General features: G+C 30.0%; 1 protein-coding gene and 4 non-coding genes across 28 annotated transcripts in view; 3 read left to right on the top strand and 2 right to left on the bottom strand.

Annotated features, from left to right (window-relative positions):
- Rbp6 (RNA-binding protein 6) overlaps nt 1-21,301 on the bottom strand; it is a 1,186,203-nt gene that overhangs the window by 439,814 nt on the left and 725,088 nt on the right. The gene's annotated exons all lie outside the window — the stretch shown is intronic.
- TRNAG-UCC (transfer RNA glycine (anticodon UCC)) lies at nt 16,384-16,455 on the top strand. The gene has a single exon. It is a non-coding gene; the product is annotated as a tRNA-Gly (tRNA).
- Nucleotides 16,931-17,002, bottom strand: TRNAG-UCC (transfer RNA glycine (anticodon UCC)). Its single transcript has one exon. It is a non-coding gene; the product is annotated as a tRNA-Gly (tRNA).
- On the top strand, nt 17,110-17,181 carry TRNAG-UCC (transfer RNA glycine (anticodon UCC)). Its single transcript has one exon. It is a non-coding gene; the product is annotated as a tRNA-Gly (tRNA).
- TRNAG-UCC (transfer RNA glycine (anticodon UCC)) lies at nt 17,287-17,358 on the top strand. The gene has a single exon. It is a non-coding gene; the product is annotated as a tRNA-Gly (tRNA).

Below are 21,301 nucleotides of genomic sequence, written 5' to 3'. Positions count from 1 at the left end.
AATACAATAACCTTCAACAGAGAAATCGAGGTCGAAACAATCTTAATATGATATCGTTTACGTTTTCTACAAAAAAGGTATATAAAAATCCTGATCCATAATGTTAAACCAATCATTTGTACCGTAGTCTAAATATCGACTGTTTTTTTTTAATTTAAAAAAAATAGTAATTGTTTTTAAATCAAGTATATGCGTAATAAATAAATAAAGTCATACTTAATAATAAAAAATCTTGATTAATATATATATATTAATATTTAAAAATCGATCAAATATATTTTATTTATTGAAACATCACAAAAATTAAAATAAACAACACAATTAACACCAACTAAGTAAGTAGTAAGACTACTAAGTAATTAGTGAGATACTGGACTCAAAAGCTTTTAAATCAGTGATATTTTAATTATAAATATCACTTTGTACAACTTAAGTGAACTTAATTTATTAATTAATAATGATATTAATCCTTGAGATAAGGAAAATCTAAGAAAACCAAATCTGCAATGAATAATAGAAATTATATTTATATAATAATCAATAATTTTGCTCTCATAGACACGATTAAAAAACACTGAGTTCCATATGGGAACCGAACTCAGGTATTTCATGTTAGTTTATTAGTTACCGGCTTGTTTATAGTGCTGGTTTTACCAACCAGCAAAATATTAGAAAGGACAATTTATATTCATTTAAATAAAATTAATTTAAATTAAGTATCATATTCCAACGCTTGTAAAAGAAAGGCGCTGGGATAAAGAGCAGATAATAACTATATATCTTTTTATCAAGGTATCTTGAAAACCTTTTTTGAATTTGGTTATTCGTGGATTTCAAATTCTAGATTCCGATTTAAGAATTCTACGAACTAAGGTGTCATAGAGGACGCGAATTACTGACGGATAGTCAAAGTGAAAGGCGTTCCTTTTGGATGATTTATCACAGACGTCGTGTATGTGTAAAGTGAACCTCCACTTGCTCTCGAAAATGATTGCGAGATCCTTAGTGGAAGTTTCTCTAATCAAAATGTTTCTACCGAGATCGTAGGAATAAACTGATGGCAAATGGATTGAGAAAATGTCACAATATGGCACTTTCCGATACTAAAGGGCAGACGGTTAACGAAAGCCTATCTTCATAGAGAGTCTAAATCACTTTGTAGAGAGGAGTCTGCCACAGATCAAATGCATTTATACAATCTTAAATCATCTGCGTACAGAAGAAAACTTGAATTTGTAACTGCCATATTTATGTCATTAATAAATAATATAAAAAACAGAGGGCGCAGCTTGGAACTATGAGGAACCACCGAAGGGGTGAAATATTCTTTCAACAATCGGCCGCCATAGGTTATAAGCTGTCTACAATCGCTCAAATAACTCGAGAATAACCGAGTTAAATCATCCGAGCAACCGAGGTTAGACAAATTTTTTAATAATATCCCATGTCGAAGGCCTTCTCAAAATCTGTGAATACGGCGTCTGCTTAAATTCCTGCATCGAGAGATTTTGTCACCGTGTTGGTGAAATACAGAAGGTTAGGAAAAGTGTAACGGGAAATATATAAAATAATTGTTTCATTAAACGAATTGTTTGTGCGTCACTCTAGAACAGTGAACACCTTATGAATAACTCTCTGCAACGAGTCTTTCTCTTAAGATTTATCGTAAATAAATGCACAAACAATTCGTTTTATGGAGTAAAGTATTTACTTAAATTCGCATATTTCTTTAACTAATTCCCTGTTATACCATATCCAATATCTGGTTATTCAAAATATTTTTATCTAATATTCTAAAGCCATTTTATTGTATGTATGTAAAATAATGTTCAATATTAATCTGTTTTATATTAAAATATATTCCCTAAATATTTTTTTTAATACATATACACAAAGATTTGCAATCAAATTTGAGAAAAAAAATTTTCAATAACTAAAAGCTGGTTATTTGGATTAATTTTAAGGACAAGCCATTTTAAATTATCATTTACTTTAATTGTTAGAGGATTTTTTAGTTTTTTCATTAAAAATATTACTAGTAATGTTTTATGTTATCTATTGATTTTTATTAATTGTAGTATAACATTAAAATGGTTATTAAATAATAGCATGTATGCTTTGAAATAATTGTTATATAAAAAAAAGTACAAACCATCCATAAGTTTATATAAAAAAATATTTTTGTAGATAAATATACATTTAATAATAAGAATAAATACAAAAGCAAATAATAATAATATGGTCAAAAAATCGGAAATACAAGTCAAATCATTTTTCGGAAATATCGTATGTTTAAAAATGAGTCAGACAAGGTTGCAAAAAAGCTTTGAATATATTTGACGCAGATAAAATCACATTGCTAGTGACTACAAAAAAGGTTAAGCTTATATATTTATAGTAAAAACGGAAAGCAAAATTTTATATTTAGAAATTAATAAAACTAAGAAAAAAGTTTAATTGTTGATAATTACTTAGATTATGTAAAAAGCTAGCTTTGCGTTGATTACAAAAAATCTTTTATTAAAATAAAAAAATATATTGTAAAGACTAATGTTCTTATCAACAATATAACTCATCATTTATCAACAAGTCATAATTATATGATACTTAAATATATAACATTAATCCTTATTTTTAATATACTGTAAAAAAAACATATATTTAACAGTCAAAATGGTTATTTTTATGGAATAAAATAAAAGGCCTATCTTTTAAAATATAAAATAGTTTAATCATAATAATGATTCTATTTTATACTACACATCATCTAGGATTGAAAATTATAGACGTATAGTGATCTATGACTAAACATTATTTGAGCACAACGACCAAATATTTAAAAAATAATTGATATTTTACATCAAAACAATCTTTAGTAATTTTGTAACTATCAATATATATAATTATATATAAATGAAAAAGAGGTAGAAGCATATTACCAAAAGGTTCCTATCTGCAATTTTTGCCTTATAGTAATTTCTACGTTATCGGCGAAATCGAGACGGCAACACAAAACCGGCTTAGGTGCGGCCACTTCAAATAAACAATTCCGAAAGGGATCCACTGACCAAACTGTTGCTTTTGATAAGATTGATCCGCTCAAGACCGGACAATGTGTCCAAATCCGTAATTTCGCTGAGGTCACACTCAGATAAGTCCCTTAGACGTTTAATTGCCCATCTCGCTGATGAAAATATGCCAGGCATACACATATTATAATAACACATACCTATACTCACACAAATGCCCGATTTTATTTTGCGGAAAATAAATAATATCCGAGGGGATGATCTGAAAACAGATAAAAAGCAAGATAGAAAATCCAATCCAGACATACTGAGGCAGTATCATTCCCGTTATTTCTACAACTTTCTTTCTCGCCCATTTCACCTTAACAATGAAGACACTCTAAACTTTTCTAGAGATGGACGCTCGCTTATTTGTATGTGTGTCTGTATGTGATCGTACGCTTTCTTTTCGAATGAAGGTTGTATACACATGTATGTATTATGATATTATACAAGCACTACATCGAATGTTGTCTATATGCTCTAATAATGTCAGCAATTCTCTGTTCGATTTACGATACCATCGTCAGACTCTATTTGATCATGTTTCCTGATAGGGAGAGACGATGGAATATATTAAAATATGACAGGAATAAATAAATTGCAGCTTTTCGTAACACTCCCGAAAGAATTGCTTATTTACCATAAAATATATAATTATGTACTAGTACTAGTTGTATGCTTTATAAATATATTTTGCTTTAGTATTATAACTACACATTTATTTGTATTGCTGTATTTTATAAATATTGATTTAAGTATTTTGGTTTTATTTTACTTAAACTTTTTAGATTTCGACAAAAAATGTGTGAATTAGGGTTACTTGACATTATTAATACTACTGTAATATATTGAAACTATTCTGGAAACCAATCTCACTAATTATTTAGTAACGGCTCCACCTCGACACCTGACGTTTACAGATTTCGCACACAAAATTTTCAATGCACAGCCTATTGCTGTCGACGTCAACACAAGTACTCTATTAGTCTCAAGACGACGTGGAATACGTAATGCGGAAAAGTTTTGCAAAGCTTCGCGGCGCATTGTCTGCCAGTCTAGGCTCCGCTACCTACACGTCGAAGGGAAGCCAGCCAGCCCTTTTTGTCTTTTGGCGAATTATCTCCCGGCGGTAGGCTTCGCCGACGACGACGACGGCTATGAACAATGTGTTCGCCTATGATATCTCAGAGCCGACGCCCACTTAAGCAAATTAAAAGCGCGCTAAGTGCAAACGCCTGCTACGTATCCATATCGGCGGCCTTAAATGGTTTCGTGAGCTTTTCAAAGCTCCGCGGATGAAGCTCCCGATTGGCACCAGCCGCAGGCGTAGAGATTAATGCGGATGTGGGATGAATGTACGTTTTTAATATTGCGAGATATGCTATGATAAATGTCTTACGTGATGTGTGAGATAAAATATAGATATATATGTAAAACATTAGGATTGTTATATGAGTTAGAAAATAATAGTAGAAATATGTATAAAATACATACTTCACTAATAAATATTTTTAAGACAGAAAAAACTCTATTTACTTGCTAATACTATAATTTGTTATATAAATAATATTCATAAATTAACATTGCTTTGTGTGTATTTATAAAACTGTTAAAAAAGTAAATATAAGGTTTAATAGTTCCTTTAAAATATTGTGACTGTGTAACAGTTGTTTTATTTTATTTATTACTTATGTAATAAATTTACTGTGCTGATTTTTTTATTAGATACGATGCTAGTTAAAAATAGCATACTTGAAAATGTCATAAAAACGACCTTTATTATATAAGATTTACTACGTTTATTTTACTATAAACACATGTAGATCTAATCCAATATACGGACTTGATGAAATTAAATTTAATTAAACAACTTAGTCTGCGCCACAAACCAAAAAGCACTTTTAGATGGCCTTTGAAACGGAAACTATACAAATATATAGCATTTAATTATATATAGCAATACATAAATTATTGTCTCTGTAAAAGGCGTTATATTATACAATTTTGTGTTTGTTTGTATCTTCGTATTTTTATTTACAATACAATTTAACAAGTTTTAAAATTAAACACGAGTATTAAACTTTTGTTTCTTTCACAAAGCATCATAAAACTTTAAGTTATCTTAATTATTCTAAGAATAGTATCTCTTATTTTTATATAATCGTAAATGTGTATAACAATAATATTTTATTTTGGAACTAGAGTTGAAATTAAGCGTTTAAAAATCACGTTCGATATCGAGGCCAAATTTAAAAGTGTGAACGAGTGAGATATGACTGCAGAACGGCTTCATGGAAAGGGTGAAAATAAGAGTAGGGGGAGAGCCAAGCGAGGCGCCGAGGGGAAAAAAGAAGCTAGAGAGTCCTTCTGGCGTTCCTTAAAACGTCTATAAAAGCACAAGTGCTGACAAGGTAAAATTATGGTCTCAATATATTTGCCGAGAACGGGAACGGACCCCCGAGAGCGTAGGGGGATAGGAAAGGAAGACGAAGAAGAAGAAGAAGAAGAGGACCCGGAGAGCCAGAGAGGCTGCGGGCCCCGCGATTAGATTGGGGACCGGGGATCGTCTCCGGACCTAGGTTACCCACCCCTGATAACGTTTATCTCCGACCCCCGAAGCCCCAGGACTGATCGGATCGGGACGCTATCAATGCGCCGATAGAGAGGCGCCCGGGAATAAATCACGATAATTAATGTAGCCGGAGGAGGCTCCGGGGTCGTGCCGAACATTGCTTATACAAATAAGGCGAATAAGAATCCTGTTCTTTGCGGAAAGAAAAATCTATAGAAGAGCAAACACTAGCCATAAGTGACCGAAAAGCTGAAAAGATCGCGTTGACTAGATTGCAAATGAAGATTAAGCACTTTGGATCATATAATAAATTGGACACAGTTGTATATTCTGATGTGTTTATGACAGTAGTTAAGCACTTTATAGCTTTCAACAAATACACAACACATAATAAACAGTCAACAATTTCCTACGATTTATAGTTACCGAATTTCATCAATGATTCCCACAGAAGCGCATTCACATTCTCTGATAAAATCATGATCTTTAAATCTAAACGGTCTTTAATATTTTAGTTTATGCTGTAATCTCTTTAAATTAAGTAAAACTGCGGTGCTTTATAAATATATCTTCTAGAAAAGTCGTCATTAGATGAGAAACAATTACCAACACAAACTTTAAAGTACCATTAACCTTAACCACTGTATGAAAAACTTTTGAAAAGAAGCCAATAACATTAACCGTTTGTTACAATGTTTTGTATTTTTTAAAACTCACAGTTAAGAAACGAAAGCCGTTATCATGCTTTATGTATTTTTTCAAACTTATTTCTGTAAAATAATTGCGAAACCTTAACAATTTAATAATCCGTTCAAATTGAACATATAAAAAATTTGCAAAAAATCATTAATTTCGAGAAAACACAATATTTTTTTTTTTAAGAACTTGGCCACTTTCACAACTACTCTACTTTGGACTCAAAGACTTGCTACACTTATTCGGCATTTTACTTTGCTGTCCGATACACCTGATTTAAATTAATATATTGCTATAAATAATTACTTATGCAATCCAATATTATGAATTGTAAAAGAAAATACATATATATTGAAATACTTTGCTGTGTATTAACACAAATATTTAAAAAAAAATATGATTGCAAAATTCTATTTATTTTGTATCGAGAAATAACTTCGTGCTCCACTATATAATTCCTGGCAATAGTGAAATTTCATCGGAATCTGAAACATTTTAACCTAGGCAAAAATACAACAACAAAAAAATTACTTAAAAGTAAAAAAAACTGCAGATATGTCTGAAATAAGATATTTAATAATTTTAAAAATAATAAATAGTTTTGCTGAAATTATATATTATATCAATTTTGAAGCAAAAGTTTGAAACCCAGAGGTTTTAATATATTTTAAATAGGAGTTAAAGAAAATGTTTCAGTTAAACGTCAGATTTTCGCTATCTAATGAATACATAACTGAAATATATTACTAATATATTATGCACATGTGCATTTAACATGCATATGTAGGATGCCCCATTAGCTGATTGCATCAAGTCTTATTTGCATTGCCAAGGAAACGCCAGCACCATAGCGATAAATGCAATCAAGATACATGCGGTTGCTAGTACATACGTTTATTGAGCGCTAGTTGCGCTTTTGAGTAAAGTCTAGTAGATCGCTAATAGGGGTTGTTAAAAATAAAATACGCACACTATGAGAATAATAACTAGGTACGTATATACGTTTTATCAAACGGATGACGTTTAAACGATGTTAATTGGGACGGCGTGTCCGTTTCTTGAACCGGAAGGGTCTTTTAGGGACGTTTCTTCGTCTCGCCCTTCCTAATGGATAGACAGTCCTTTGTCAAGAGGACGTGGAGGGCCGAACAGAACAGGGAGACCAATCTAGTTATGCTCTGACGTGTTCCTCATTACCCCGTAGAGCTTTCTGCGTCTCATAGGACATTCGATATAATCCCCCCCACGCTACATAATGGAATTTATATTCTGTAAAATATTATATAAGATATACATAAATTTTAAGAAAATATAAGAAATTTAAATAGAACTCTTTGTTTTTCAACTCTTTGTTTCAATAAAATATTTGTCATTAAATTGATGATTAAATTTTCTTTAATTTTGAAAAAATCATATGTGAAAATTTTTAGAAATAAATTTGATGATATTCAACAAGCTTGAATTTGGCTAATAAATAAATTTATCAGATGATAGTTCAAAGGATAAAGTGTAAAAATATTGCAGTGTCGTCAGTGTTATTAGATTTTTATTTAATTTTTAACAAAGAGCTAATATTGAATTCGAGAAAAAATCCTAACGAGGGCGAAAGCTAATTATAAATTAAAATTCGCATATAAATTTTAAACGAGAGCCAATGGAGAGATTATCGGTTTTCCATAATTGAATTTCGTCGCTTATTTAAAATGGTAATTTGCAAAAATTAAAGTGATAAGGCTTATATTAATTGACGTCATTTAGCCGGTAATAAAATAGATTTTCGCGCGACTGTACACAGAGTTTTATCGGCCAGAAATAATTTTAATGCGAGTTTTATATTACGTACGAATTTATACGACCAAAAATGTAATTAGTGATTATTTATTTTTAATTATTGTTATTGTGCCATCCGTGCGTAATAGTATTAATTAGTAATTTTACTAACAAGCGTGTTTCTTATATAGCGAATATTACTGTATTTTTTAATAAAACAATTATTTTGCTTAAAAATTATATTAACTTGGGTAGATGGGTCGCAACAAAGCATTAGCAACATACACAAATGATATATGTATATATTAAATTCATGCTGCTACTCTGGCTATTTTTTAAGCTTTATTACCGGTACTTATATAAAACAAATTCTACATAATTTTGTGTATCATATGGCAATTATTTTCTGCAATCTTTTAATATTATAATACATTAAGGCAAAGACAAAGAAATCTAAATATATTTGTAGAAATCTAAATATAATCGTAAAATATCATGTTGCAAAGCCCTTTATATAAAAGGTATTAAAAATTAACTTAATACAGTATAAAATTGGTTTACGAGCATAATTCGTTTTAGAAACGTGCTTCTAAGTGCAACCCAACTTTTATATTAATAATTAAAAATTGCTTTATTCATCAATGCAGAAACGAAAGGTTTTTAATAAATTAATAATAAAATAAAATACTTTTATAATCCATATTAGAATGTAAATATAACTATTTTTTTTAAATAAATATTGCACATCTTGAAAGGTAAGGTAAAAAACTTAGTTTTCACTTATGTCAAATTAATAAATTTAAAATAAGAATTGTTTGAGCAATCTGTATTAACATATGTTTACAGACTAATAATTTATATCAATAAGCACCTATTTAAATATAACAATAATGAGTTGCATATAGTGTATGTGTCTCAATTTCGACATTTTAATTAACCCAGCTGACATACTTTGTAATAAAAATGTATTTTACATTTACTTACATCATACATATACCCTATTTTTTTTTATATGTTTATTTTTACTTATTGTTTGTTGCGTAGTTCTGAAAGAATCTAAAATGTACCGTGGGTGAGAAAAGGTTGTCAAGTATTATTTGAAAAATACATTACCGATATTCCGGTATTGAAATTTAAGTATATCCATATAATATTACTAAAATATATATTTTGTACTAAGTACATTACAGAAAACATATTAGAGCCTGAGTATAGTTTTAAAGTCATATCACAAAAATTAAAAAACAATCCTTTGACAAAAAATTTGCCAATGAATATTAGTTTATGATTTAAATTGTTGTTTTAGAGCTATAATAAATATTTCGCATTTGCACCAGTTTCTGAAACAGGTATAAGGCCAAGGTCACACGCGCAACGCACAAAACAGTGAGATGAGGGGAAACATGACGCACGGTTTGACCTGCTATAAAAACGTAAGCTTGCTCGTCACTGTTTTATTTAATTCAAAAATCCAGCACAGCGCTCTCATTTTTTATTACTTCCATACGGGTAAATTATAAACACTACACTTTATAATTTAACGCAGCTTATATACACTTTTGTTGTATTGTTTTTTAATATATAATCGAAATGCTTGACTTTTAAATTTAAAAGTTTATAGCAATCTCTAAATCAGTAGTCTCCTAAGACAAAATATTGCATGCTTCAGAATTTGTACATTAATTCGTAAAAAATATCTAAAAGATTTTCTTTAGACTCTTCTACGAATATCTGAATGCATCGCAACTATTAATTTCTCGTTTATTTACTATTTATGATCGTGTAATTATTAATTAGCGTACCCTTAAGCATCGAATCATGTACCCCTTAGGGTACTCGTATTCCACTTTAGAGACTAGGTGAAAAATGAGGCATGGTAGTAATTTATATTTGCAGAGCTGTCAAAGTTGTACTTGCTAAGCGAGTAATGGAAAATATTCACTCCATCAAATTGATGAGATTTTCTTAACAACTGCAACGAGCAAAAAAGATCATTTATTTGTCTATGATTTTTTTTTGAACTGATAAAAAATCTCCTAAATAGCACATATATTATTTATTATGTAGCGTTATTATTTTATTAACTGAATGTAGAGTAGTCGAATTCTATTTGATTGTCTTTAAGACTTATTTTACAATTAATTTAATGGTACTCGATACGTTTTGAATATGATACTTAAAATAAAATCTCTTTAATTTAAGAAAGATTATTGCTTTTTATGAATAAGCCATATAATATGAATAAGTATGATGGCATCAAAATAATTACAATAAAAATATATTTAACAAACTAAATGATCGAAAAATCTAATTGTTAAAAAACACAAAATGAATAATTTTACTTTGTAACCCTTGAATATATTTATTTATTTAAATTTATTGGGGACCTTGAAAAAAAATTATCAATACTGTAAACTAACAGGTTACTCCAATGAGTCAAGATGGTAAAAAGACAATACATTTGATTCTTATATTACACAAAAAATTAAGATATACATATATAGTAAGAAAAATAAATAGAAAATATATAATAAAATTAAATGTTACGAACTGGGCCAGCTCCTCGTTGCTGACTTTAAATAGATCAATGTGAAAAGCTGGCGTATTGAGGAGCCAGATGGTGACGTAGTTTTTAACGTCGAAAATTTTCATTGCCAACCTTTAAAAAACGTCATTTTTATTTTATTTAATAATAAATTGTAACCGTAGCAATGCCTATATATTTTCTAAATTTTACTAAAATATTACTGCAGCTTGTGCAATTTAACAATTTCAAATAGCAAGTTTCAAAATTAAGCAACTTTTGATTAAAATTACAAAATGGGAACTTTTACACAAGATTTACACTAATATTAATGACTAGTATCAAAAAAATAAAATACTTGTTTTGCTATTTAAGTAGTATTTTTTATTTATACAGTACTAATTATAATTAATATTTGCTATTTATATTTTTACTTAATATTTACATTAAATAGTTGCTACTCATGATAAATATATTTTATATTCTGTATTCGCTACTAATAAAATAATAAATTCTAATAATAAAACCTTAAATCGTTATTTATATAAATAATAAGTGAATAAGTAAATACGATTAAAGTGGCTACTTTTAAAAGTTACTTAAACATACTATATTGTATGCCAAATATATTTACTTTATTAATAAAATAAAATGCTTATAACATTTTTGCACAACATTATTTTGTGAATAAAAAAGTGTCTGCCCAATTCTCCGTCGCCCTCCATGGCTCCTTCATCGCCCACCAATTTCCTTATATTCCAGATATTCCCAGATATTCACACCGAAATTTGTCCATCGCCACCGGTGGGCGATATTACTCACATTGTGAACATATGCTCTAATGGCTCAGAAAAAAACGCTGTCGTAATTTAAATACCTAAAACGTTCTAGAACTCAAAACTAAGTAGTCAGATTTTCAACAGTACTCTTTAGTAGTTTAAATAAGTTCTAAGCAACATTTAATTTTCTACTGAATGTCAATAAAAAATAACGTGTAGAATGCTGAGGTTGCACCTTTAAGGAATCCCTAAAGGGGTGAAATATTATTTCAACAATCATCTGCGAACTGACTACAATAGCTCAAATAACAACATTAACTAAGTTAAAATATCTGAGAAATCTAGTTCCGACAATTCTTTACTAAATACTCTTGGCAAACCTTGTCGAAGGCTTTCTAGAATAATGACATATTCACAGTAAAAAATAATATATATGTTTCAAACATAAATAGTTAGAGAAACCAAGATCTCATTAAATTATAAATTTACAACAACGATTGTTTATAACCTCTATTCAACAGTCCTGACTAAATTTGTATGAATTTGCTTAAAGCTGAAATGCTTTTTTTATTTCAATTAAATAATAAGTTATAGTTTTACTTTAATATTTTTTTTACCTAATGTGTAAGAGTTTCTAAATCAGATTAGATCACATGACTGTTCAATATTAAACTAAATCGCAATGATTCCGCTTAGAGAGACCCGCGCGCAACATTGTCAAAAATTTCACAGATGAGCGTATTTCCATTGCTTAAAATTACCTTGATTGGCGTTATTATTACAGATGCGTAGATACGTACTTTTAAGTACAAAGGGCAAAATGGTAGAATAGACACAGACGAGCACACCCCAATCAAGATAATGAAACATGTCATACCGGTAATAAAGACGCCGCGCTTCCGACGGGCGTGTATTAATAAACGCCAAAATATCACTTTCCGCGCTGCGTTTCACTTCTTAAGTTAAATTAAATACGATAACAAATGGATGAGACGTAAATTTCAGAACCATTATTAACCGCGAAATTTTCGCGGAACGCGCCGATGGTCTGCGGCTTACGGCTGAATTAATTATTGCCGCGCGCAAACGCGGAACGCGTACACGTAAACATATACCTAAGTATTCTGGGAAGAAGTGTATATTATTTTTGATGAAATCGGTAAGAAACTTTGAAAAGCAATCAGATTAAGACACTGCTGAGTTTAAATGGTTTTTACAAATAAACAATTTTATAAATAAAAATACTACAATATTTTTTTCCAATTTATCAGATTATTTTGAATCAACGCTTTATGCCAATGAAAATAATAAAAATTCTCGAGAGATGGGAAAATAATATATCGTTAAAAATAAATTATATTTTAAATCAATAAAATTAAAATAGACATTAAAAAGTATTATTTTATTTTATTAAAAAACCACATTTATTTCAGAAAGCCCTAAACTATTATTATAGCCTACAATTAATAAAAAGTCATTATTCAGCCAAAGCATATTTTTATGAATATAGATTAAAGTCTACAGTTTAAATTGTTCAAATGACTCTGGATTATTAGACTATCACTACAATGATTATGCTAATCTAGCATTAAATGTGTTTAAATAATATTTTTCTTACTTTAAATCTTTGATAAAAGCGACCAAAATTATTTAAGTGAAAAAATAATGATTTTTTCAAGCACCAACTGTGTGGAAATCTGATATATATATGTAAATATCAAGGCTCCAGATGATGACCTCAACTTCGGTAGTCGAAACGTTGGTAAGAGATATAGGGTAAAAAGAGAGCAATAAATTGTGACTTGTGACCCACATTAGAGCATACATTCTCAAACAACATAAGTTGTATATATTTTCAGTCAATATCATTTTTAAGACAGAAAGTACGCATAATAAAACAATGATATTTATAGGACAGAGATGTGAGTGTTTAAGATATTCCACGTTTCACATTATTACAGTTTAATTAAAATAATAAATTGATTAGAAAATATAATTTTGTATTAAAAAATATTTTTAAAAATACTGCAGTGTAGTAAAGTAACCTAAATAAATATTAAGCTCATAACAGTGATAACTTGTGCACAGTGACAGATGCAAGTTTTTTAAACAGATTTTCCCCCATATATAGATAATGCATAAAATGAGATTTCAGTGAAAATTTTACCTCAGCTTACGATTATTTTAAGAATTCAAATACAGACACTATTTCACCACCAAAAAAGCAAGAGGATAAAAATAAAATTGAATAAAAACACATCTATGTTTTAAGAGAAAGGGTAGATATATTTGTCAGACTTTTATAAATATTTTTTACCATGATAAATAGCTATTCATATTTTACGTATGAGCGTGTATAGTAAAATATAAACCGGTTTATTCGATCAAAAATAAATAATAAAATATGTTTAATAAACTTAAATTCTACTTTAATATTCCCTATTCGACTACTAAATCAAGTGTTTTTGCCAATTCAACCTTTAAATTTATCTAACCCTGAAAAATTAGAGTACTCTCTCCTCTGAAATTGCAAGAAAAACCACTATATTTTCAACTGAACTATACATTTGAATCAATTAAAATAATATTTATTTATCTATTTAAAGTTTTTTGGAATAAAAATTTGTACTTTCTAAACGCCATTAGCATGCTAGTACCAGTTCTGCTTCTTGGATGAATTTGAAACATTTTTCTAATGCTTGAAACACACGCAAGGGTTCTTGGCACCGCCATTAGACAATAATAATTTAAAGACGAATTTGTTTAATGGCGCGTGCGTTAAAACGGTTCGGTTTCGCGGATCGGACGCGTCAATCCGCAGCTGACTGCCGATCTGAGCTCCATTAATCTTATCTATTCACGCCAGAGGGTTAAGCTATTCGCACATGCCTCCCAGCTTCCTCCCGGATCCTTGTCCCAAAGGTCCTTCTCTTCAAAACCCCCATCCCATACGCTTTCTACTTGCCCCCTCCGTTCCCTTGTAGGGAATTGTCATGTGATATTGAATCGAAAGCCCATTTACATAGGAGCACTGTGGCGAGCTTATCTCTGCGGCTCGCCCTGCTTCACGTGTGCGGCGCCCCAAATCTTCGAATGTTTTACACGTGTTAAAATTAATAGCCGCCCGAACCCTCACAATGATGTTTTGTACCCACATTATAATGTAGGACAACTCTCTGAGAGAGTTGTTCTACATTATAAATTTTAGGTTAATTATTCTAAAATAATATAATTTGTTTATAAGAGATGACTCTAAAAGAGAAGGACTGAACCTAATTAGATGCACTGATATATTTGTATATATTCGTATCAAATAAAGCCTTTTATTATTGTATATATATATATATAAATAGCTCTAACATACTTGAACATGACGTTAGCTAGATATGAAGATTGGAAAGGTCTAAAGCATATCTTACTTGATCTGCTCATTATAAAATACGTATTTTTTACTCCCTAGCTCTCACTAATTTGATGTAAATATTTTTGTATAAATTGCTGACATCCTTAATTGGTCATCAAACTGTTCTTAAATATAAAAATTAGTTAAATTTTAATTAAATCAAGGAAACGAGGATTATTATTTTCTATAACACGATTTTAAAAGCGTTTCGATAGCAAATAACTATATAAAAATATGCATTTTTGATATGTTTCTATTATGCAAAAATATTATATTATAAATAATAACAATAATAATATAACTATTCTATTAGTATATTAAAATTTATTTAAATATAACTTATATTTTTTATAAATCAACTTGTGATTAATATATAATAAAAAATTCTAATTTTTTCAAAAATACGACCCACCTTGAAATAGGTATATAATAAACTAATTCACAGAATCTAAAGCACATAAATTCGTATTAAGCAATTTAATGACACGTAAGCTCTTTCGTCCGACGCTATGCAATAATTTAAGGTAAACCGCCTCCTAAAAGTCAGGAAATTATTACCATTAAAAATTTTGGCACACTCGAAACTTTGCCGATCGCTAATAATTCTGTCGCGAAGACTACCGCAACGGCATAGAAAATTACCGGCGAAAGGGGAGGCAGAGCTTTAAAGCTCTTCCTTCTCAACTTGTCGATACATTAGTCAGCAGCGAAAGGTGGCCCGCAACTTGGACCATTTTCTTCGAGCACAAAAGAGTAAAGAGTGCCACTCACCTTTCATCCGCCCACACATACACACATACAAATTGTAGGGAGTCTAGGGAGGTTTACATTCGGCCAAGGATGCAATAGTCTACTCCAAGGGGTCGCAGGGCCCAAGGGTTGGGGCGTAGCCCGCATAATGGCGTCCTATCAACTCAACAATGTGCGTATTGCTTTATACGAGTTACATGCTTAAATGGAGATCAGTGACGCGTACTATAGGCCTTTCGTCCTAAATTAATTTGCTAATTTACTTTTCTTTTTCTCAATTTGTCGTGGAGTCGATTGTTGGCTCTGAAGTAAATTTGAAAGAGAAAACTTGGTATGCAAGTTATTCAGGTATGATGTATGTAGACAGCTGAGTAAATAAATTGATGAAAAAGAAATTCTCTTGTATTGGGTATGTGAATTTTTGTAAATTATGTGCGTTGGTGGTGTAATGGTTAGCATAATTGCCTTCCAATCAGTTGATCTGGGTTCGATTCCCGGCCTACGCAAATTTTTTTAGTACTTTATTTTAATATGTTGATGCTTAGGTTAAGGTATATTTATATGACCATTATGAAACATTTTTTTTTAATAATAAACAATATAGTAAGTTTTTTAAATTATTAGATTCAATAAGAGACCGGGAGTTACATATAATTTGATATACCAAGAATTGCAGCCTATGCAAGTAAAAAAACTGAATTAATTCGAAAGATTTACAATTATTAATTATACACACAATATAGTTATTTTTTGCCCTTATAATAAATATGATAATTTAGACTCAAGAACACCAATAAGAGTAATACCGCAAAACATGAGCGTCGGTGGTGTAATGGTTAGCATAATTGCCTTCCAAGCAGTTGATCTGGGTTCGATTCCCGGCCAACGCAATTTTTTTATACTTTGAAGTAATAAGTCATTGATATTTGTTTAATATGACATTAAAATATCATAATTATACCAAAAAGTAATTGAATAATAATATTTAATTAAGGCTATGATTCAGAATTAATAGGTTTCTGAATAGCATTGGGAAAGTTTGAATAGCAAATTCACAATTAATTACTAATGCTCAAATAACATGCTTCAATTTTATAAAAGTACGCTTCTAATTCATATAATGTAATAAAATTTAATAACAACCCTAAAAATTAATTCGCATCACGCACAGGATCGAGTTATACCGGTACACTTTGTACGGAGCCAGTAAATTTTTATTTATTCTCCACGTGGCCCCATTGACCGTGCAACGACTTCATATCTTGCGATATTGCTTAATTCCAAACATTACAGTGGCGTTGCGTTTCCGATGCTCGTAAAATTATATTTTACGAGCCCTATCTAGGAAAATGTAATAAAAAAGTGTGCGTAGGCCGGGAATCGAACCCGGATCAACTGCTTGGAAGGCAACTATGCTGACCATTACACCACCAACGCCGATGAGAGACGAACTCAAATGTGGACTGAGATCGAACAGCTGGCACTTTCGCCAGTTGAATAAACATGAAATAATATTCTAGCGCCGAGAGTGAAATTTAGCAGGTGCATTGGTGGTGTAATGGTTAGCATAGTTGCCTTCCAAGCAGTTGACCCGGGTTCGATTCCCGGCCGATGCATACCTTTTTGATAGTACTATATATACAACTTTATGCACAATTTTATTTAGAAAAATATTAGCTCCATAAACGTAGCCAAAGTACTGAGATAACTAGTAAACATGTGCATTGGTGGTGTAATGGTTAGCATAGTTGCCTTCCAAGCAGTTGACCCGGGTTCGATTCCCGGCCGATGCATACTTTTTTAATGTTATACAATATAATGAAAAATATCTCTAAGATATATGAATACTTTATAACAGCGCCGACAATCTGTGTCACGCGAAAATATTTTTGGTTGCGCACCTCGAAAATAACGATTTATTAAAATTTTAGGTTTAGGTAAATTTAAAAAAAAAGCTAGTCGTAATTGGTGGTAGCAGCAAAAATTAAATGTGCAATACACCTTCCTCAAGCTGGCCAGATGTATAAAATCAAATACACAGCGTCCAAATTAACAACCAACGTTTGAGACTTGCTTCCTACAATACATCAATAACTTCCAAGCTCCCTAATTTCAAAACACACGAGAATTTGTACGAACTTGCACCAATAGAAGCCGCCGATTAATAACAGACTAGATCGAGAAAACAGCCGCTTCTCTCTTCATGTAAACCCTGGTTCTAATCGACGGCAAAAAACAAGAGTTGAACCCGCTTTGCAGATAACTGTATCCTTTGGACAAAGACACGGATAAGAGAACTGCGTATTCGCTAACAATATACAACTTAATGTAAAAAGTTTAAAATCGTTGCTCAAATATAAATTATAAAAAATATCTACATTAATACAATATTAAATTTAAAAAAAAAATATTTTTATAATAAATATATTTGTGCTTAATTATTATGATTTTTTATGTTAATTATTAAGTCATTAAATAAGTAATAACATCGATTTTTTTGTAAAAATAGCTTGTAGTAAAAAATAAGTACCATTTAATATGTACAATGTTACTTAAAAAAAAATCATGGTAGGATGCAAAATTTTGAGTTTAGTGGTCCGTGAGGTCCAACTTAAACTATCATGCTCCCAAAACCAGATAAGTCCATTAAAGTTTTAACATCTTACAGACTATTTTCACTGCTATTAGTGTATTTAAAGCTGTGATAAATTGCTCTTTAGAATACTATTTCCCGAAACTACAGACCATCAGTTTATATTTTTTCGTAATCAGTTGACTATTAAACAGGTACGTAGGATAACAAACATGACATTGACTCATTCATAAAATAGAGCTGCTAAGCTAGCCAAAATCCTAAGATCTTACTTTTCAAATAAATATTGTGGGATTTGGCTAGAGGATGGCTATTTTGATCTTAATAAAATTAAAGCTGGAGTCCCGCATGGTGTTACCAGCCATATAATCAGAAAAACATTACAGCCACATTTGCAGACTAAGTTTCTTAGTGATAATTATTTAAAAACAATAAACAAAGTTTTATAGATACACCTGGAAGTGGAAAATTAAACTTAAGAGAGTAAGTCAATAAATGTGAATTTTACTATGCTGGCGTACTTTAATATACAATTCTAATTGAAGTATCTAGGAATACCATTACCACTGAAAATAACATAATAAAAAAAAAAATTGGTATAAAATACAGAATATTGTATAGTAAAAGAGAACAAGCTCATCGCTTCTGATATAAAATAGTTAATGATATAGAAATAAATCATGGAACACATACAGATCTAAGGTAGCTAGTTATGGGGCTGTACCAAACCATCATATAAAGAGATTATATCAAGGCTGTTGAGATATTAGCTCACAATGGTTTGAATGAAACCCTGATCTCCGTTGATACCTTGGGATGAAGACAATTCCAAAAGCCATACAGAAATTTGTTTTAACACATTAAAACGGTTAAAGAATCACGCCAATGTTAAGGCCGTTTGTTCTACTAACATTAAAGTTTTAACTACAAGACTGAAAGGAATAAAACTCCACGAATTATTACAAATAAGTCAAATGACAAAGAAAACAAGTTATGTAATGCACATGTACCTGAGAAATTTAATTTATATAATTTATTAAGTTAAAGAAATATTTATATTTATGAATGAAAGCTAGATTGTATTTATCATCAGAAAAATAAATAAATAAGGCAATGAATAAAAATCTTACCAAACTAAAGCCGATTAAACTTTTGAGAAAACTCACCTGAAACAAAAATAAAAATAACATTTAATAAAACATTCTAAAACAAACACAAGTCACACGTATAATATATAAAAAAATATTGTCTATATTTTTAATGGATATTTATTTTATTTTTATTTATTATGTAAAACGTAGTACAGGTTAATTTTTTTTTAAATATGAACATTGCCTAAGCACAGATTTTATTTTAATAAAATATAATTTTGTAACTTAACAGTTGAGAAACTGATATGAAGATTATAGTAGAAAGAAAATTATTTATAAATAATAATTAAAAAACTTTTTCTCGAACTTTTTTAGGTTTTATTACCTATATCAAAATAATTGATACACAAATATTTTTTAATGAAAATACTTTTACTTTTTATATAAATTGTTCTTTTTTTTGTCAAGAGAAAGTCCCAACTGTGAGAAAAAATAGTTTTATCAAGAACCCTGCTCATTGTGAGTTGCCTGTGTCATAAAGTAACGTCGGAGTATACGCGTCACCAGTATAAAAAGTAATATTAAGAACACGTCAAGACAGGGCCGGTCGCCCTTGCCCATATCACACAGACCCGCAGGACATTCGGCAGGAGCACAGTAAATAAATAATTCATTTGCCATAGTCGCCGTTGGATTCTCGTTGTGTCATGGACGCGATGTTTGCCCGCCTCTGGTGTCATGTCCTTGTCACGGACGCCCCTGAACCGATTTGGCACCGTGACACCAGTGGCAAAGTCCTCCGAGACTGACACAACACATATTGACACACGTGCCCAATATCACATTTTGATATTATCGACAGATAACGTGTAGGAGCAGCCCTTAAGACGCAGGGCACTCTACTTGGATAGGTGTTATTAGGAACGCTTCGGGGAAGTGGGAAACCAATTAATGTTAGAGAACCATATTATGGAATTTACTCAACATAATTTATGTTATTTTATTCAAAGTGAAGAGAATTTTATAAAAATAATTTTATAAGTTTTCAAGTTTATAATTCGACATAGAAAAAATAAAGTATTTTATAAGAATAGAATATTCTATAAGAATCTTTTCAACACTTAAATGATTTTTTTACGGTATATTATACAAATATTCAATACATATTAAGTAACATATTTTATTTAAATAAAATTTAATGTTTGTACAGATGTTTTAGTAATTTATCGTGCAGATTCTCTACGGTTGACAAGTTAAATATTGACTATTGTATTTTAGAGAAAATGTACTACTTCCCTACTTTAATATATAGTAATATTTTTTTTAATTATAGAAATAATGCTAAAAAAACATATTATTTCAAGTACTTTGCAAAATAAATATAAATCATTGTACAAATAAATTGCAAGATTTTTTAGGTTTTATCGTAGTAATGAAATGGCGATATATTTATACTTAAAAAAATCATCAGTTAAAAATATACTTTAAAACGTAAAAAATAACTTTTATAAAACAAATAATACTTATGATGACTTTTTTTCCTAAATAATACTTTAAATGAAAAATAATAATTTTAAGTAAATTACCAAAAAATTTTCCTACAAATAAATATATTTTTTTAATTTAGAAATAATTGAATAAAATTTTTATAATAGATATATAAAGATTACATAGAAGTTAAATAGTGCAATTTTAAAGAAAATGGTTAGATTTTTCCACATAAATTCAGATGGGTTATTTTCATACAAGAACATATAAAATTCCTGTGTGATATTTTAACATAATAACCCCTTTAACAGATATTATTTTATTATTAAATACACAGTAATTCAATAAGAGCTTTTATTTTTCGTTTATAAATACAAATAATTTCACTATACAAAATATTATATATCGATTTCCAGTTTTTAAAAAAATATTATGCCACCGCACCGTGTGGCTCGTCAGCGCAATGTTGCTAGCTGCAGGAACTCTTTAAGTCATTAGTAACGATACTGTCAACATTTCTATGGTAATTTAAAGGTTCTCATTTGATTCACCATCGTATTTTGC

Source organism: Plectrocnemia conspersa, unplaced genomic scaffold (genome assembly GCF_051122295.1).
Source record: "Plectrocnemia conspersa isolate PC_06_02 unplaced genomic scaffold, ASM5112229v1 ptg000003l, whole genome shotgun sequence".
Lineage (NCBI taxonomy): Eukaryota > Metazoa > Arthropoda > Insecta > Trichoptera > Polycentropodidae > Plectrocnemia > Plectrocnemia conspersa.
This window is presented reverse-complemented; position numbering and strand designations above follow the sequence as displayed.